This window comes from Bombus affinis, chromosome 6 (assembly GCF_024516045.1).
Source record: "Bombus affinis isolate iyBomAffi1 chromosome 6, iyBomAffi1.2, whole genome shotgun sequence".
NCBI classification, from domain to species: Eukaryota; Metazoa; Arthropoda; class Insecta; order Hymenoptera; family Apidae; genus Bombus; species Bombus affinis.
Window position 1 is genome coordinate 9,627,842 of NC_066349.1, and position 7,247 is coordinate 9,635,088.

The following is a 7,247-nucleotide window of genomic DNA, read 5'->3' on the forward strand; positions in this document are numbered from 1 at the left end:
AGGATAAAAAGGAGGAGAAAGAAAAAGGTGGAAGGTTCGTCCGTGAAGGGCTGTCTGTCTAGACGGATCGTTGTTCGGTGCAAAACTGTGACCGTGAATCAACGACGAACGTAGTCGTGGTGGAAAAGGGACGAAGCAATAACGAATAGTGCCTGGCAGACTGCGTGGGCGATGCATTGTTTTCAGATGCGGCCGAAAAGTGCAGCGAAGAATGCAACCTCCGCAAGAAACCACCTTCCTCTCTCAGGTTCATTCTTGAACTCCCACCCCTTCGCGTCTTCTAGTTCTCGACGTTTCCTTACCTTTCAACTTCTCAATTTTCGTTCATCATTCACTTCTCATTCCCCTTTTCCTTATAGTTAAGAAAGCTTCTAGCCTTTCCGACAGTAAAAGAAATATTTTTTGGTGTATTTAAAAAGATTGAAAGAAGATTGTTTATTACGAGCTTCTGCAAGAAAACTAAAACTCTGAATTCGAGCAAATATTGCTGTCAGTTAGACGTTAACACTGTGTATATGCAACGTTTAGCTTCAAATAATTTATTTATTTTGGTTGAAACTAATTCTAGTGTTACTGTATCGTACCTTCTTTACAGAAACATGGGAAAAGATTTGTTTGTGTCATTGTTAATAGACGAAAGGGACATTTTTCCCATAGCTCCAAAATAATTTATTCCTGGAGGAGTGAAATGCAGCAAATAAAGATAAAAATTGGAATGTCATTTTTCGATGAGATAACGCAACACCTTATGCATGGATAAAATACAGGTCAAAAAGTTTTGGATCAGAAAACAACATATTATTATGTCCGAGAAAATAATTTTGTTTAGAAAAGAAAAATCTACCATTTAATGATGTTTGGGTAATGAAAAATGTGTCAAAAGTATATCATTCGCCATCTGTTGTACGTAGTTGTTCTGATATCACTTTTGTCTGTTTATATATTAAATTGGGGCGAACTTTCGCTCTCTCGTGCCTGCAGTACCACTATGCCATTGCCACGCCCCGAGACGCGACTGCAACCAGGTGGACGTTTGCGTCACACCGACATGACAAGGCGCTATCCTCTTTTTAAATGGCCGACCACTTAATAATTGAGCATTTAATTCTACAAGGTCGCAACTGCCTAACTTTAATCCTTTTATCGAAATGATGGATTTTTGAATCTTTCATGAAAGTTAATTGAAAATAGAATTCTATTTATTATGGAATCTACCGCGCGTTATATCAAGTGAAAACGAATGATTTCTGTTAGCTAGTTCGGTCCCTGTGATGTTAGGGAACAGCACCTAAGTGCAACAGGAGGTTAATTAACGGGACAATTTGAATACAGCGGATGAAATTCCGAGGTATGACGCCACTGGGACGAACTTCTGTGTCCCCGCCATCCTTGACGCCCTGTTACAGCCGCGTCTTGTAATAATTGAAATTTTATCGTTTAAACATTCTAAAGTTAACGAACTATCGATTCATTAATTTTCGAAGACTATTCTATCATTTACCAGTAAAAAAATAAGCAATCCCCTAACCATTGAGGAAAGTACATTTAACTTCGGAAAGCGGATCGATATCAACCTTGACAATCATCGTCGCTTCAAACCATGAAATCATTAACCTTCGAGAACTGTTCCATTAAGATTCACCAAAATTCTATCGATTCCTCAACCACCGAAGAAAGCAAATTTAGGATAAATTCAGCGCGAAAGACAGATCAATACCAACCTTGACGATCATCGACTCTTTAACCGAAGAAATGTCAAAATTTCTCCAGCAACAAGTTTCTACCCCAGATACGGTCGAAGGACGATGATGGAAAAGAAAGAAAATCTCAGGAACAAGACGGCACTTCCGTTAACCGTTTCTTCGTCCCCTTCGCCGATACTGTTGGCGCTAATAAGTAGGAGCCATCTTCCTCGAACTGGCTCCAGGTCCGTAGGATTTTTTAATAGGTCTTTCAGCTTGGCAACCGCCCTGTCTGCGAGCTCGTTCCTCTTTTTGCTCGTGCGAAAAGCAGAACGGACGAGCGTCAAACGCGAGCAAAAGAGGGAAAGAGATATCGGAGGCACGGGACCACAAGTGAGATGAAAGTTTGCCCCAGTACGTTGCACCCTCTCTTTCCCCCTGTGCAGCACAGTCCCATACACGTAAACGCGTCTCTGTTCCACCAAGTATCCAGCCAGCCAGCCAGCCAGCCAGCCAGCCAGCCAGCCAGCCAACCCCCTATCCATAGGGGTGTCGTCCCTCCAGGCGTCACAGGCCACCAACCCTCTCCGACATCCCGGTACTCCCGTATTCCTGTTTCGCCGCCCCCGAGTCCGCTGCACCGCCGCCGAATCAATACCGGCAGACATCCTAACTCACTGGAGGTCAATGCCTCGTTCCCGCGAGCGGCGGCGACCTCAACCTCCTACCTTCCCTAGCCTACAACCTCCTTCCAGAGAGCCCCGAAGCCAGACGATGTTTCTGTCTCGTTTTCTCTATTTCCCTCGTTCCCTTTCTTCCTGTGTGCCCTTCTCTCTGTGTCTCTCCTTTTTTCTTTCTTTCCTTCACGTTTTCATCTTCATCGGTTGGATTATTCCTTTTTTTTCTCTCTTTCGTTCCTTCTGTCCGCATTTCGCCACCCCTTTCACCCTTATTCTTCACCGAGACTCCCTTCCCTGCTTCACCTTGTTTCTCCTAGATCTAGTTTTACCTTTATTTATTTCGAGGCTATTATCGCGAGCAGGACGAGGCTATTTTTGTTTCTGTATGCGCAAGCATCTGAGCTTCCTTGGATCGAGTTTTCCTGGATTTTCAAGAGAGAAGGGTCAGCGTTTAATCTTCGGCCAGAGAGGTTGCATACAGAATCAAGGTTCATGCATTTGTGGATGGGGATTCTTGTTTCAGGGTGAGTTCGGGAGACGAAGAGATCCGCTAGATTTTGTTCGGCGTTGACACCCCCGAGATTCGACCGCGGGCTTCTACGAACTTTTCGAGGAAGATGGCTCGATGCCGAGGTGTTCCTGTTGATCGCTTTGGCGTTCAACTTCTTCTTCGTTTATGTTATTCAACACTAATTTCAGAAATATATTATGGAAATGAAAGTAGCGTATTATCGTAACTTGAGATTCTGCAAATCCGTTTAAAACTGTATTCTGTTTTAGCGTTTCGCACGATAAAGGGTGGCGATTATCATTAAAGTTTGGACGATCGTGTAAATTTATTTTTTCATGAACACAGCTAAAGAGACGGAATCTAGAAAGAGAGATTTGTTCGATCCATAAATATTATAATGAGCACACCACATTGAATATTTTATATATTTTTGCATATTGTATGAATATTTTATATATTTTGCATATCCCATACATGTTAGCACGTTTAAGAAACCGTGGAATTGAAATATAAATTTAAATTTCTATTTCACTAGCCTACACTACGCAATATATAGGACGCCCCTAATACAACGATAACAATTCAAAATGTGACCCTGTTTAAGATTTCGGATCCTTACGTATCCACACTTTTGTCAGAACGTAATGTAAAACACGAGTACCTTGTTTAACGACCAATTTTATTATTAATTAATTTTCCTAATATCCTGACCTAACATACCCTCACGAATTTTTCAATTACCTTTGATGATATTTCATTCAGTTACATTTATGCCACAAAGTCGTGACAATACAATTTGACAGTAAACAGCATGGCACCTCACTGTCTGCACGGTAATCTACTTGTCGAAACAGGAACAGTACGTGTTTGTTTCCTCGAGGCTTCAGAATTTCTCCTCTCTCCCTCTGTGCAATTGAATTTTGTGACTTCTGTTGCTGTTTCACTTCTATTCCCTTACACTACCCCCTGTTCATAGTTTCGTGGCATCGCCTTCTCCTCTGCCAGCCCCTCCCATTCAGGGGTTGAGAAGTTTGCTTGGCTTCTTGGCTCGGAGACCGATTTTCATGTGACCAGAAATACGATTATGGGGTGGAACGAAGCGGAACGCTACTTTCGCCCAGCTTTAATCGGCTGGTCTCCATTACCAGCCAGCCTTGCCTTTTTGCTAACGATAAAAGGGTTATGGGAATTCTGTGTCGAATCATCTCACGAGCAACGATCGTAAGATGCAGCGTGCTAGGCCGTTTTCATTGGAACATAGAGAGTGCCGTCCATATTCGAGCATGATACCGGTTATTTAGGGGTGGAAAATCAATGGCCACAGAATTGTTTCGCGATTTCATGTCAGCATATGGATATTGAATTTCTTTGTTCGTTGTTATCGTTGTACCGTTGCAAATTATTTAGTTAATAGTAATTATTGTAGATCGAATAATATAAAAATGATTATGCGAGGATCCATATGTAATTATCTTTCATAGTACATAGAATAATATATAAAAGTAGATAAAATAAATGGAAAAATAAAAAGACGAGAGAGTTCGTAGTTACAAATCTCCAATTCTAGAAAGAGGTTCTATATTTTCAGTTCTAGAGAATTGCTTTGAAAATAAGACATACGTGAGTAAATATAATTGTAAAGCAAACGAAAGGGTTTCTCAGGCGAATGAAGATTCGTAAGTGAATTTGTGGAAGGAATTCTGTCAGAAATATCAATCTGTAATTCTGTCGACGTACGTAACGAGATAGCTTTTTCTTTTTTTAATTCCATAAGAAATATATTCTTCTTACTCGGAAACTGGTCGGGAAACGTGGAAGGGAAACGAACCCTCTAGGTTACGTCAGTGGGAACCGTTTCGCGAGATGCAATAGCGCGGTTGAGAGACAAAGACATTGACATTCAAAAGAGAGAGCCTCCTTTCCCGTGTCTCTTCACATCAGACGAACACTAATCCCTCCTCCCTCGTCCCTGACCGATGCTTGTGTGTTACGTAGTCGTGGTACGAACCCGTGCAAGAACGAGTTCCGGTACGCGCGTGCGCCCTGTTCACCCTCTTCGACTTCACCCCTTTTGGCCTGGTCATTTGCATGTTTTTGCAATTCCTCGAAACGCGCGCTGACAATTCTCGATGAATTCACTCGTAACTGAACGATGATTCCGTTTCTTCGTGATTTCAATACATGAATACGCTCTATTTCGGTAGACTGTTCGAAAGTAATTGAAGATAAAATACCTAAGAAAATATCTATGATATTTTATGAAACGATCTAACCTTGTAAAAATAAATTTCGGTAGAAAATAAATAATATCCAGCTTCGTTCAACTAGCCCTAAATCGAGTCTCTCAGAAACTAAACCAATCAGTTCTATTGCCGATTTTATCCACTAACTGCGTGTACATATACTGTCCAAATATTGAACATCTTAATAACCAAATGACCTATTCCCATAAATTTATTTCTTATAAGAAAAGACGCCATAAATAATTCCAAAATGCAAAATAAATTTAAAAGGACTAGTATTTATAGTCATCGAGTTTCCCTTTGCATTTCGATCTATGCACTCGGTCAGCATCTTCTCCATTCTCTCTGGTTCCATTCGAAACAAAGGATATACGTACTTACACGTATCCCTGTGCCAAGTTGCTAGCAATCGATACGCTCGTCGAGACAATATACATAAGCATGCTGATTGCGTGCTCTATTCTGTCTAGTTATTCGCGAACAGGCAGAGTCGAGTAAGAGAAGTTTCGAGACGCGCAAAAAAGTGTGCCGACACAGATCATCGTCGATGGGGTTGGCGAAAAGGACGAGGTATTTGCACTAGACCTAGAGAAAAACAGTGCTCACGAGGGTGTGCATAAAATTAGACGGTACATTCAACTCTGTTGAGAGCGTGCCAAGAGCTCGGTCGGACGATCAACGGTATCTTCTTGTTCTTGCGAACGCTATGCGGCACGATGTTGCAGCAGCCAGGATGGCACCAATGCCCCCGTTCCAAACTTCGCTGAAACGCTCTCCACGTTGCCATGACAAATTGCCTTCTGACTTCGTGGAACGTGATACGCTTACCCCCTGCGAGTAATCGGACGGAAAAGACGCGATCGACCCTCTCACGAATTTCATTTTGTCTTAGCTCTGGTTAATCATGAATATTTCGATACGCTCTAAACGAGATAAGACAATCGTAGAATGACAATATTTTGCAGATTATGAACGCGTGGTTCGATTCTTTATATTTTAGTTTCTTAGAGTAACGATATATTTTGTTCGATGATGTTATATGTGTATTATTAGACAGCGAATATTTATACAAATTCATACTTTCGTCGATATATTAGATTGTTTCGGAAGTCTCTTTCGTTTTATATGGAATTGATAGATGCAGAACATTTTTTGTTTTATATTACTTTATTGAATTATCTATGATCCATTTTGTTCCATTAAGATAAAGACCACAACGTTTGACAGATTAGGTTTCATGTTTGTATAAGGATATATTGATGTAAAGGACACGTTTGTAAAAGAAAGGCACATTTTGGGACAACCTAATAATTAAAAGAATGAAATTTGCTTCATACATTAATTACTATGTTAAGTACTATATATTTTGGATGTTTTGCATATGTTTTACACATTGTATACATTTTCTGCATTTTCTCACTCTCAAATTTCCCATAAATCGGTATATACATTCTATTTGTTATGTAACGAATGACTGTTTTAGTGGATTATTTACCGAGCAAGGATGGAAGGACAGAAAGGAAGAAAAGCAGGAAATGGAGAGGGAGGAAGAAAGGGCGAAAAAGACAAATGGAAAGGAAAGCACGGAAGAAAGGGAACGCGATGAAAGTGGAGAAGGAAAAGGAAGAAGGGAAGTAACGGAAGGAAAGAAACATGGAACGGAACAGAAGGAACGGGGCGAAAGGAAGGAGTTAAGAAGCTAGGGGAATCCATTAGGAATTTTATTCGCGTTTGGCGATATAAAGCAAGAACGGTAAAATGATCTATACAACTCGATTTTGAAAAGAACGAACCTAGCTTACGATTATTTTATTTCTCAAGTGTAGAATTAACCTCTCTAATCATTAGTTACGCAAATATTCGAGTGATTTAAGTTGCAACGATTCGAATGAACAGCTATTACATGATCTAAACTTGTAACTATTTGAACGAACAATTATTCCGTGACTTGGAATTGCTACCATTTATCACGAACAATAAGCAGATAGTATCTCAAGCAGGCCAGAGTATACATTTTCCGTAGAAAAAAGAATGTGGAAACTTAAAAAAGAAACAGAAGCTGTCATCGATGCCCGTTTGGTCTCAAATTATTTTTAACCACGTCTAACGTTATCTGAACATCCGGTAAGCG

At 40.5% G+C, this 7,247-nt stretch overlaps 1 long non-coding RNA gene across 1 annotated transcript in view; it reads left to right on the top strand.

Annotated features, from left to right (window-relative positions):
- The window catches only part of LOC126917913 (uncharacterized), a 33,845-nt gene extending 26,822 nt beyond the window's left edge, over positions 1-7,023 (top strand). The window contains exon 2 of the long non-coding RNA XR_007711131.1: positions 6,600-7,023. This is a non-coding gene — a long non-coding RNA (uncharacterized LOC126917913). The remainder of the gene's footprint in view (positions 1-6,599) is intronic.
- Positions 7,024-7,247: the final 224 nt, after the last annotated feature.